A 12,048-nucleotide genomic window follows, 5' to 3' on the forward strand; every position below is an offset into this window, starting at 1 on the left:
CACTCCTGGTGTGTGTTTAGGCTTATATTGACTATCACAACCACTAGTCAATGCTCTTGTAATAAACAGCCATGGGTCATGTGACTTCAGCGAGGTGGCTGTTATTGGCAGCGTACTTTCTTGGCATGAACGTAGTTTAAAACACACTCGGGGAAGATCATGCTGGACTCACGCTTTACTTTCAGAATAAAACCAAATATCAAATCATACTCTCCTACATATTACAGGACTCATACTACAATGGCAGTATAGTTCTTATAACAAAGTAAATATAAACTGAACAACTAGTTGATTAGTCGACTAGACCAGGGGTTCTTTAGATAGATAGATAGATAGATAGATAGATAGATAGATAGATATGTAGCTGTGCATAAAGGTCATGGCCAAACACAAACTCATCGAATTGATGCGAACTGTTACGATCATGATCACTGGACTTAAGAAAATAAAAAGGTAATTAAGAAAAACGCTAACACAACCTGTAATGCTTTTAATCTATATTCATTTTTCACTGCTAATAGATCCTTACATGTAACAAATTGGACCGTGAACCTCTTTAAACATCAGCAGTTTATCCACTATGAGAAAGCCGATTAATCCGCAGTAATTGGCTGTAAAATGGGGTGAAATTGGCTAAAGCCTCAGAGAGAAGAGATAAAGAGAACAATTTAATATTTATCACACGGGACCATTAGCATAAACACAGGAGCCGTTTAGTGTAATTAAACAATCCCTCTTCTGTTTAAATGCTTTCGCTTCTTCCTTCCCTCTCTGTCAGTCTTGTCAGATCATTTCTCATTGATTTTTGCTCTTTTTTTCTCCATCTGCTGTCATTCTCTTGTTCGGTCTCCTTGGTTATACTTCAAGGAAGATGCTTACTTTTTTTTTAATCTCAAAAAGCAAATTTGCAGATTTGTTTTTTTGAATATCTGCAAAATAACATGCAACAGGCTTCAATACGGTGTAGAATTCCATATTTCTCACAATGTGGAACAGATTTGGATGCGGCCACAAGAGCAAAATCATCCCCAGATTGAACTGAAGGATAGTGTGAAAGGTAGACAAAGAGCCGAGGAAAACTTCCAAAGAGATACAAGCTGAAATCCAAGGTCGAGGTACATCAGTGTCTGATCGCGCCATCCGTCGCTTTTTGAGCGACAGAAGAAGACCCAGGAGGACTCCACTGCTGAAAGAAAAACATAAAAAAAGTCAGATTGGAATTTACTAAAATGCATATTGACAAGCCACAGTGCTTCTGGGAGAATGTCCTTCAGACAGATGAGACAAAACTGAAGCTTTTCAGCAAGTCACATCAGCTCTGTGTTCACAGACGACAAAATTAAGCTTTCAAAGAAAAGAACACTGTACCTACTGTGCAACATGGAGGAGGTTATGTTTCGGGGCTACTTTCCTGCACCTTATTATATGTTTCTATATAATATATAATCATATCTAGCTATAATAGCATAATACATATAAATTACTTAATTAATTAATACTTAATTATTAGTACTAGTATTAGTATTATTGTCTATTTGTTACATTTACTATAAGCAGCTGAAACCATTCAATGTGACAAATATGCAATAATCGAGGAAATTTGGAAGGGGGCAAATACTTTTACATGGCAACATAGTGTTAAACAACATCTCATTCATTTTAAGAACAGATCAGCACTATAATATTATATAATAATATATAATATATAATTATATCAAGCTATAATAGCATACAATACATATAAATGATATATTAATAAATGTATTACAATACTTAATTATTCACAAAATAACTAGGAAATGCAAGATTACGTTTTAAATCACTGAGTACACAGATTTATGTCCAGGCAGGTGGGAAAAAAAAACAGAAAAAAAAAAAAAACAGAAAATAAGAGAAAAATATCACAATTTTCCTTTACAGAGGTATTTATTATGTGCACTCATTAATGATTTCTCCCCTTATTTATTTGCTCACTATTCCCTTAAATTATAAACCTTCTCCTGTTGAGAAAGCATTTTCCGTCACGAGCTGTCAGACAGTAAATTATTAAATTTCCTGCATTTCAGACAGGTAAATATCAGCTTGGTTGTTGCACATGTCTATCACAGAGCCTTTCCCTGTTTCTCTTTCTGTTTCTGTTATGTCTTGTTAGTCCTGTCTATTCATTATATATAGACATAACAATATATATATATACTTCTGTAGTTTGCAAATTCTTGTTGTATAAAAATTTTAAGTTGTTTTGTTCCTTGATTTTTTTAGTTAAAGTGTGTTTATACCTAATTCCTGGGTTGTTGGTTTCCCAGACCCTTTGATTTTTTTTTCTTTTGCCTGTTTGGAGTAAACCCTGTTTAGCTAACATACAAACCTTTCATTTAGTTTTTGCTTGCGATGTTGCGTTGTTTAGGATCTGTGGGGTCGGGTTGCCAGCACTGCAGCTTTCACACAGAATTGGGCAGTCACGAAGTGGTAAAGGAGGTGCATGCAAGTGCAGATCATTTATTGTGTGACGTACAAACAAAAGAAAAAAAACATGAAAACAAGAACCATTAACATGAATGGCGCCATGCAGACTATAAGCGATAATGAGGCACAAACGGCAACTACAACAGAAGCTTGACAGTGAGAAACTAGAGCTTCAATAGTGGTGCTAAACAAGGCACGACAGATACAAACGAGAAAGGCCAAGTCAACGCCTTGAACGCTTTGTCATGTTCCTCAAACCATTCCTGAACAATTTTGGCAGTCTGGCAAGGGCGCATTATTTATTGCCATTAGGGAATACCGTTGCCATGAAGGGGTGTACTTGGTCTGCAACAATGTTTAGGTAGGTGGTGCTTGTCAAAGTAACATCTACATGAATGCCAGGACCCAAGGTTTCCCAGCAGAACATTGCCTAGAGCATCACACTGCCTCCACTGGATTGTCTTCTTCCCAAAGTGCATCCTGGTGCCCCAGGTAAGCATGATTCATCAGACCAGATTCATCATCAACATGATTCATCAGACCAGGCCACGTTCTTCCATTGCTCCATGGTCCAGTTCTGATGCTCACATGCCCATTGTAGCCACTTTCGGTGGTGGACAGGAGTCAGCATAGGCACTCTGACCGGTCTGCAGCTACGCAGCCCCATACACAGCAACCTGCGATGCACTGTGTGTTCTGACACCTTTCTATCATAGCCAGGATTAACCTTTTCAGCAATTTGTGCTACAGTAGCTCATCAATGAGCCTTGGGCGCCCATGACCCTGCCACTAGTTTACTGGCTGTCCTTCTTTGGTCAGCTTTTGGTAGGTACTAACGACTGCATACCGGAAACACCCCATGAGACCTGCCATTTTGGAGATGCTCTGACCCAGTTGTCTAGCCATCACAATTTGGCCCTTGTCAGAGTCACTCAGTTCCTTATGCTTCCCCATTTTTCCTGCTTCCAACCCATCAACTTTGAGAACTGACTGTTCACTTGCTGCCTAATATATCCCACCTCTTGACAGCTGCCACTGTAATGACATAATCAATGTTATTCACTTCACCTGTCAGTGGTTTTAGTTGCGGATCGGTGTATCTATATCATGTTAGAATACTTGGTAATGTAAGTCTTGGATATGGGGAGAGTCAAATTGTACTGGTTTAACTGACCATTTATTTTTTTTATAATTTCCAACTAATAATCCATGTGACCTGTTTTAGGGACAGAAAGTGAGCAAGTCTATGCAAGTGCGGCAGATTGAGCAGTGGTAGCTCAGCAGTTCTGTGCTAATGATTAAAAAGCTTGTGATTTCAAATCCCATGGCTGCCAGAGAGCTACTTCTGTTTTTTTTCCAAAAAAAACCCTTCGACTGCTCAGCTTTATGCTTGGATTGAATTCTGCCTCACTTTTTAAGTCCCTTAAAAAAACACAAAAGAATAAAAGAGCTGTTCATCTTGGTCATAAAGCAGCCCATAATATTTTTGCACATAACTCCCGCAGTTCCTACAATGTGGCTGATTTTCAGTGCGTTCATTTGTCACTGATCCTCCCTCTCCCACATCCTTTACTCCATCAAAGCTCAGCACCACTGGAGATCCACACTAATACAATACACACTAATGATCATACAATATTTAAGACAGGCCCTTGGCAAGGACGAACGTTGCCATGACACCCGGAGAATGAAGATGGATGGCGAATGAGCGGATCAAGAAAGTTAGCTTACCCTCTTTGGTTATGCTAATCTGCACTGATTCCAAAATGGCAGATAAAAAAAAAATGTGTGTATTCTGATTCAGGGTATGTGTGGGGACACACTAGGGATCAGGACCTACCTAGTTGGCCTAGTTTCTGATTATTTTAGTTCTTTATTTTAAGAATGTGACTTCTGGAACAAATCAACATTCCTGTTAATCCTCAAGTCCACTCTTTAAGGTATCATTCATTCTTTAGTCATACAACTAATATGACAATATTCTATATATCTTAGTGATTATCAATATATATAACACTGGGAAGTTATCCAACAAGTTCTAAAATTTTTTTTTTTGCTTCATATTTACGAAGGTCAATCATTTTTTTTAATGATCTTGTTCCACTTTTTCAGACTTTTTTAGAAAATTTTAAAGGGGCGGTTTGTAATTTTTAAAGCCCTCTGCTGCCTGTGAGGCGAATTACAATTGTAGTAAAATCATTAACCAGGCTTCATCTTCCCCCAAACAATCCTTCCCACTTTCACTGAAATTATGTTTATCTTCTGAGTTGTGTATATGGAAACAGGCAGGAACAGAGCAGCATTTTTCCAATTGTGGGTGGGGCTTATTTATGAGTTGGGAGAATATAAATGCAATATTAAAATAAAGAAGCTAGCCAGATTCTTTACATGGCAATATTGTAAATTTTACAATTTTACAATATTGTACAGTCTTTTTAAAGGTAGCTTCGAAATGACATGATTGTTACAGATCTGGAAACAGTTTTCAACATTATAAACGGCACCTTTAAAGACATCATAAAGCCAATCTGGGAAAGTTCTGCGTATTCAGAGTTGATTTACGCACATACTCAAGTTGATTTTCTGAGCATCTGATTCAGATCAGATCACTGAAATGACCTGTATGTAGTTGGTATGTAGGTTGCCAGATTTTTTTTTAATAGGTTGCTTTTTCACTAGCGTCTAGACCACTGCCTTTAAACAAAAACCTTTCCCTTTATGCCTGAAAAAAAAAGAAAATGCAGACTGAACATTCAATTCGAAATATGGCCCATAAACATTAATATAGGGGTGATGTTTGAAAGACATGTCCATAGGCATTTTTAGGAGAAATACTGTACAATTTTTATTCTGACAAAAGCAAAATAATGGCAATAGTCGTTTTTTTGTCATCCCTGAATGTCATGCTTCCAGATTCACACTGTAAAAAAAAAAACCACTTCTAAACACTAATGTGTTTTTCCTTGGTATTCGACTGTAAGTGTCTTTCTTATTCCAGTGCTCATTTTTATCTGTGGCTCGCTCTGTTCTTCCTACACCTATCCCACACTTCTTTCTAACAGATCCGTGCTTGGACTGGGTTCTGCTTCTGACTTTATCACTTTAGGATAAAAGCATCTCCAAAAGAAATAAATATAATTCTAAATCCCACTTTGATTTGTGCACTTTACGCTTTCGTGCATTGAGCTGCAGGTTTGAATCTTTCTTTCTACAAGCTCCAGTTACATTCAGCATAATAGTGCATAATGATGCAATCCTCCTCTCCCACAATACTCTCAGCATTGCAGTGTTTGTATAATGTGCTGTTCTTCCCATCCCAATCTCATGCAATATTCACTAAAACTTTAAATCAGAGCAGTGTTCGTAAGTGGTGAAATAAACCTCCATAAACATTTATCAAGGCTTATTCCAACAGGCTTCAGCTTTTTCAAAGTTCAATGATAAAGATTTTCAACGACCCAAAGTTGACTCATGTTTTGTGGGACATTGTCCTGCTAGCATATCCGGATTTTCAAATTTTACTTGTATTAATTGTGTTTCAAATCGGTCAAATGTGTCCTTCTAGTCTATATGTATATTTGTATTATATATACATTAGTATTATATATAAATAGTTATAAGTTTTGCGTTAATCTGTCATTACACTGTCATGAAATTGTGTGAAGTTTTGTGTGCGCTCTGTCATTATTGTATCATGAAATTGCTAGAAGTTTTGTGTGCGCTCTGTCATTAACAATTTCAGTGTCATGAAATTGCTTGACGTTTTGTGTGGACACTGTCATTATTGTATCATGAAATTGTGTGAAGTTTTGTATGCGCTCTGTCATTATTGTATCATGAAATTGTGAGAATTTTTGTATGCGCTCTGTCGTTATTGTATCATGAAATTGTGTGAAGTTTTGTGTGCGCTCTGTCATTATTGTATCATGAAATTGTGTGAAGTTTTGTGTGCGCTCTGTCATTATTGTATCATGAAATTGTGTGAAGTTTTGTGTGCGCTCTGTCATTATTGTATCATGAAATTGTGTGAAGTTTTGTGTGCGCTCTGTCATTATTGTATCATGAAATTGTGTGAAGTTTTGTGTGCGCTCTGTCATTATTGTATCATGAAATTGTGTGAAGTTTTGCGTGTGCTGTGTCATTATTGTGTCATGAAATTGTGAGAAGTTTTGTGTGTGCTGTGTCATTATTGTGTCATGAAATTGTGAGAAGTTTTGTGTGCGCTCTGTCATTATTGTATCATGAAATTGTGAGAATTTTTGTGTGTGCTGTCATTATTGTATCATGAAATTGTGTGAAGTTTTGTGTGCGCTCTGTCATTATTGTATCATGAAATTGCTAAGTTTTTTGTGCACTCTGTCATTATGGTGCCACTAAATTTTTATAAGTTCTCTGTGGACTCTTGTTATAGGTTTTGTGAGGACTGTTTTGTGTGGACTCTTAGTATGGAAATGTTGAAATTGTTAGCATTTTCATGCTAACTCTGTCATTATAGTGTCATGAAATTGCTAGAAGTTTTGTACGGCCTCTGTCATTTCTGTGTTATGAAACTGTTATGACTTTTGTGTAAACCTTGTCCTCACAACATCATGAAATTGTTATAATCTTTGTGCGAACGCTCTCATTACAAAGCCATGAAACTGTGCCAGGTTTTGTGCGAACTCTGTCATTATTTCGTCATGAAATCTTAGGTGTTATGGCAGCTTAACATCAAAATTGACAAAAGCAGTCTTTATGGCAGCTGAGGGGTGTTTTAATAAGCTTTTATAAATGCCTGTGTAGGTTTGTCAATTAATGCTTAGGTCTTAGTTTTATGAAAATTGAGTTTTCTACAAATTCAGTTGTATGAAAAGCCACAGAAACTTATCCTTCCTCTTTTCCCAACTTTAAATGTCGATACCATCCAATCTCATAGAAGATGTATGACATTTCTAACAAAGAAATGTTAGAGAGCCTTTTGTAGAAATTTACTCATGCATGCATTCGTTCTTAAGAAAAGCTAAAGCCATGTCTTCCTATTTATTAATTACTTATATAATATTTTGCACAAATAGTATGAATGTAATGTGTATTTCTACAAATGAACATTTTCATGACTGTTCTTACATATATGACCATAGACTTTGCTTCCAGGAATTAGAAAAGGAAAAAAAATGCCAAAGCAAAGGTCAAAAGTGGCATGTAGACATGTAGAGCAATTAATTGAGCAGCAGAAAGGTGTGTGTGCGTGTGTGTGCGTGTGTGTGAGAGCGCCATATTATGTCTCCTGAGCTGCTGTAACCTCACACAGAATAAAAAGAAGAAAAATGAGCTTATGCATATGAGAGATAATTATGATAGACTGCAACACTCCCTTATATCCTATAAGTAATTTCCTCCTCCACTCACACTCACGCTCACACATACGCACACACGTACACACACACACACACACACACACACATACCACCTATATGTATAATTGCACTTCACTGGTGAATAAAGAGGATCTGATCAGATTCATTAATTTGCCATATTTATGAAGAGGAGAGGCGGCATTATAACATCTCAAGCATGCAATCACCAAAGCCTCTGCTTTCAATATTAATACAGTCTACTTAAAATGGAGATGAAAAGTACCATCGGGAACACTTCAAATATTCATTTGTCCTGGTATCATATGCGCAGAACATATGGTGTCTTTGTTTCAAAGCAGTCAGCATGTCATCGAATTAATCTGCAAATTAGCCAAGTGCTTAATATGGAAAAAAAAAAAAGTTTCAGATTTTTAGTTATGCCAAGCTTTGTCTTTTTTTTTTAAGTTCTTTTAATGAATTATGGTGGAACGGTACGACCTGTAATTCAGAGTATGATAACATCACAGTTTTGAGTGTATTACAATAATACCTGCATATGAAATGCCACAGTGGTTATGGAAAGTGCTAGAATATTTCAAATGGACTTATTAAGAGGATAATTATTCAGCTTTTGCCTGGCGTCACTGCGTTTTAAAGCGTGTGATTTTAAACGATTAAACTGATGCAAGTTGAACACCTTTACTCTCAAAAAAAAAGAAAGGCAGCATCTATGAATATGCATAATTATGCAAATTGAAACTCCCCCTTTATTATGATTATGCAGTGGCAACCCCACCTAGTCCCTTAACTACCCCGCTTATGTTGTACTTCATGGAAATATTTGAACGTTGAACAGACCCAGGTCTTGAAGTATTAAAGGTTTGCATGTGTAAATCTAGAAAATACTGTACACTATAAGCTGATTTACTAATATCTGACAAACGATTGCGTCTTTCAAATGAGCAAAATAGCATGTGTTGTCCATTCTGTGTGTCTGTCTTAATGAATATGCAGCTTGTCGCATTTCTACCGACAAGTGATTATGGCCTTATGTAGCTTTTCATATTAATATAATGTCCTTGTTATTACAGTAAATTGCACGTATTTCTATTTAATGAGTTTAATATAAACGTGACATTATTTACATATTTTACTCAAGTGGAAATTCTGCCCTTAATTTCAATATTTTGATCCATGAATTACTTCGTAGTTTGGAATTTTGCACCTGTAATGTGATTCGCTATGCCGGAAAGTCTTTCACAGACGCAAATTTGTACAACCGAAAGGCATGTATTAAATTTGTGGAAACCCATTTCTGTCAGTTAAATACAACAATATACCATATAAGTGTGAATAGACCACAGCACTGTTGAAATCTCCATTCTGATTGGTCAGAAGGTATTGCCTAATTTTCTCTAACAGTAGCTTCAATTCGAATTCAAATCGCAGGTTCATATTAACGCACTACTGAGTTACGAATACACTCTGGTATGCCGTATGTCTTATAAACATTATGTGACTGACAAACCATAAAAGTACACTCACTCAGCTTGGAAAGTGAGTGTGCTTTAAGTTGTTCTATCATGAATTTTTTATGTACTATTGTGTACTATGGACTTTTGTGTACTATCTATTTGACTCAGTTAAGTCTAGATTCTTGCCACTAGAATTGTTTTTTTTTGTATATTATTGTTGATTTTCTTATAATAGCACATCCAAAATTGTTTTTATTCCCCTTGTACCACAGAGATTTGTGAACGCAAAGCAATTTTTTTAACATAATGATTAAAAGTTAAAAGTTAATCTAAATTTGTGTGTGACGCCATTCGTGTAAATAACGCAAATAATCAGCAACGCACCCACTAACCACCAACCCACATGCAATCTAAACACACAAATCAGCACTTATTATTTGGAATCTTACAATGTCGAGTTTACTGCTTCTGTACAAATGTATTATATATTACTATTGAGGACATTAGCACATATTGTATGCTAGTTAGCTAGCTAGTTAACTTCTAGCAAATTAGCTCACTTTTGTCACACATACACAGAGATAATCATGGATTTTGGTATTTTGTGTGTCGATTTGTCATATTTTCAGCCAAACCTTAAGAATTACACTTTTAGTCAACACTAGTATGAGTGAAGTTAGCTAGCTATGTTGTTTAGTTAAAAATTTCAAGTTACCATGTTGTCATATTTCAGTGGAAGCAATGATTCTCAGAAAGGCTCTGTTTTAATTGGAAAATGGAGAATCTGCCGGCATTTCAAAGTTCTGTTTCAAAAGTATACTGTCGTGTATATACTGATATATTATGCTGGGATCGTGTCATACTACTGCTGTGGAACAAATTGTCCTCTATTGCCTCAGCGAGACTAAAAAAAGCTGCATTATATTGCGCTCTGGTGTTGCATTCCGTTTGCGAGACCTTTAGTAGTGTAATTTCATAAAAAATCGCATTTAAAGAACCACAACAGAGAATTTTCAGCTGTGAAATGCTTCATCTGCATCTTGCGCGGCGCGAGATTAGTTTTCTGATCCGATAATAGAGCCGAGCGCACCTGTGACTAATGTAATGCTTCACCTGCATCTAATTAGATCTACGGCTGTGTGAAGCATCGCCTTATTTCGTAATTCATTTCATTACTCTGTGAATGTCACCTATAGTCATAAACTACAGGAATACTACTTTTTCCTCCCTCTCTCTCATTCTGTGCAGCTGAGTGAGTGTGTGTGTGTGTGTGTGCATGTCAGGGAGCTAATCCGTCTCTGTCCTTGTCTGGGATTTGAGCTCTAGATTAGAAAATATCAAGATGAAGATGTCAAAGGCCCACAGGAAGGGACAAGTCCCCTTCAGCTGCCAATAACACAGCTCCACACACCCCCCACACACAAGATAGGTGTCCTCTGGGGCTTAGAGGCTTGCTTCGTCCTAGCCAGCCAGTCAAGGTGAAAAGAAGATGCAGGAGGAAAGACACACACTCAGTATTTCCTCTGAGATAGCCCAGACAGTGACGAATATGCATGGCTCCAAACATCCTCGTGCTATATATTTCTGTTTAGCCTGAGTGTTTTCTGGAATCTCCTGAGTTTTTTTTTTTTTTTCACCTTTTAAGGAAGGTGTAAAATAAATATTTAAACTTTAATTCGCATACTGTTTTTCTCACTTCCAAGGCTGATATACAGTGAGTGTGATGAAAACAATCAATGTAATTAATTCAGGCAAAATGACATAAAATACAGTTGTTTATTACTGTGTCAGGAAGTAAAGGAATACTCTGACATTGAACCCGATCTTTATTTAGTACATTTGGTACCGTAAACAGGAATAAACAAAGGAAACTTGTACTGAAACCCTGTACTGAAAAAAGAATAAAAGAAAAACAGTTTACTCCAAACTCACTTATAAAGGAAGTCTAACGATTACTGTTACCAACAGTACACTATTTTCCTACAAAGTGTTTTATTCCTCTTATACCACAGTAATTTTCCAATGTTAACATTTCTTCACTACTTAAATAACGATACATCATGCGTTTTTAGCTTTTTTTTTTTAAATGTATATTACATAATACGTACAAATACGTAATGTATTTGTAGTTGATCTGTTTATAGTTAGGTTTATCAGCAAAACAAGTTAGTTCCAGTTATCACTAACAGCTAACAGTTAAGAAGAAACACTAACACTGGAGACTCCTTTCAAAAATATTCCTCACAGGAACCTTTATAGTATCAACGATGACGGTTTTATTTGTTTATGTGGAGCATCTTCCGTACAAGTCTTTATTACAATAGAAACGATAACCTGTTCGAACAAGCGTATTAATATAAACATGCGTTTATATTATTTGGAGCTGGAACTGCTCTAGATGTTATAGAAAATTAATCAACACCTTCCCGACCAATCAGAATCGAGAATTTGACAGTGCTGTAGTATAAAGCATTACGCTTTGTATCTGATTGATTTAAAAACATCTTGTCAGTCATGAATCGTTTTTTTTTTTAAATGATGGTTTGAGAGAAATGTGCAGAAAGAAGACAATCTCAGTTTGAGCAGAAAATTCCCTTCTCTGACAAAGAATGCCGACATTTTCTTCAGCCTTGACCTTCAGGCACTTCTGGACCTCATCGTAAGTCTTTACGTTCTCAAGCCTGTGTTCCATACAGAAGAATGCGTAGAAAAATACTGCAGCCTTTACATCACTATAGGGACATTCTTGTCTTTTAAAAAGGTACACAATG

This window comes from Pangasianodon hypophthalmus, chromosome 28, assembly GCF_027358585.1.
Source record: "Pangasianodon hypophthalmus isolate fPanHyp1 chromosome 28, fPanHyp1.pri, whole genome shotgun sequence".
Taxonomy (NCBI): Eukaryota; Metazoa; Chordata; class Actinopteri; order Siluriformes; family Pangasiidae; genus Pangasianodon; species Pangasianodon hypophthalmus.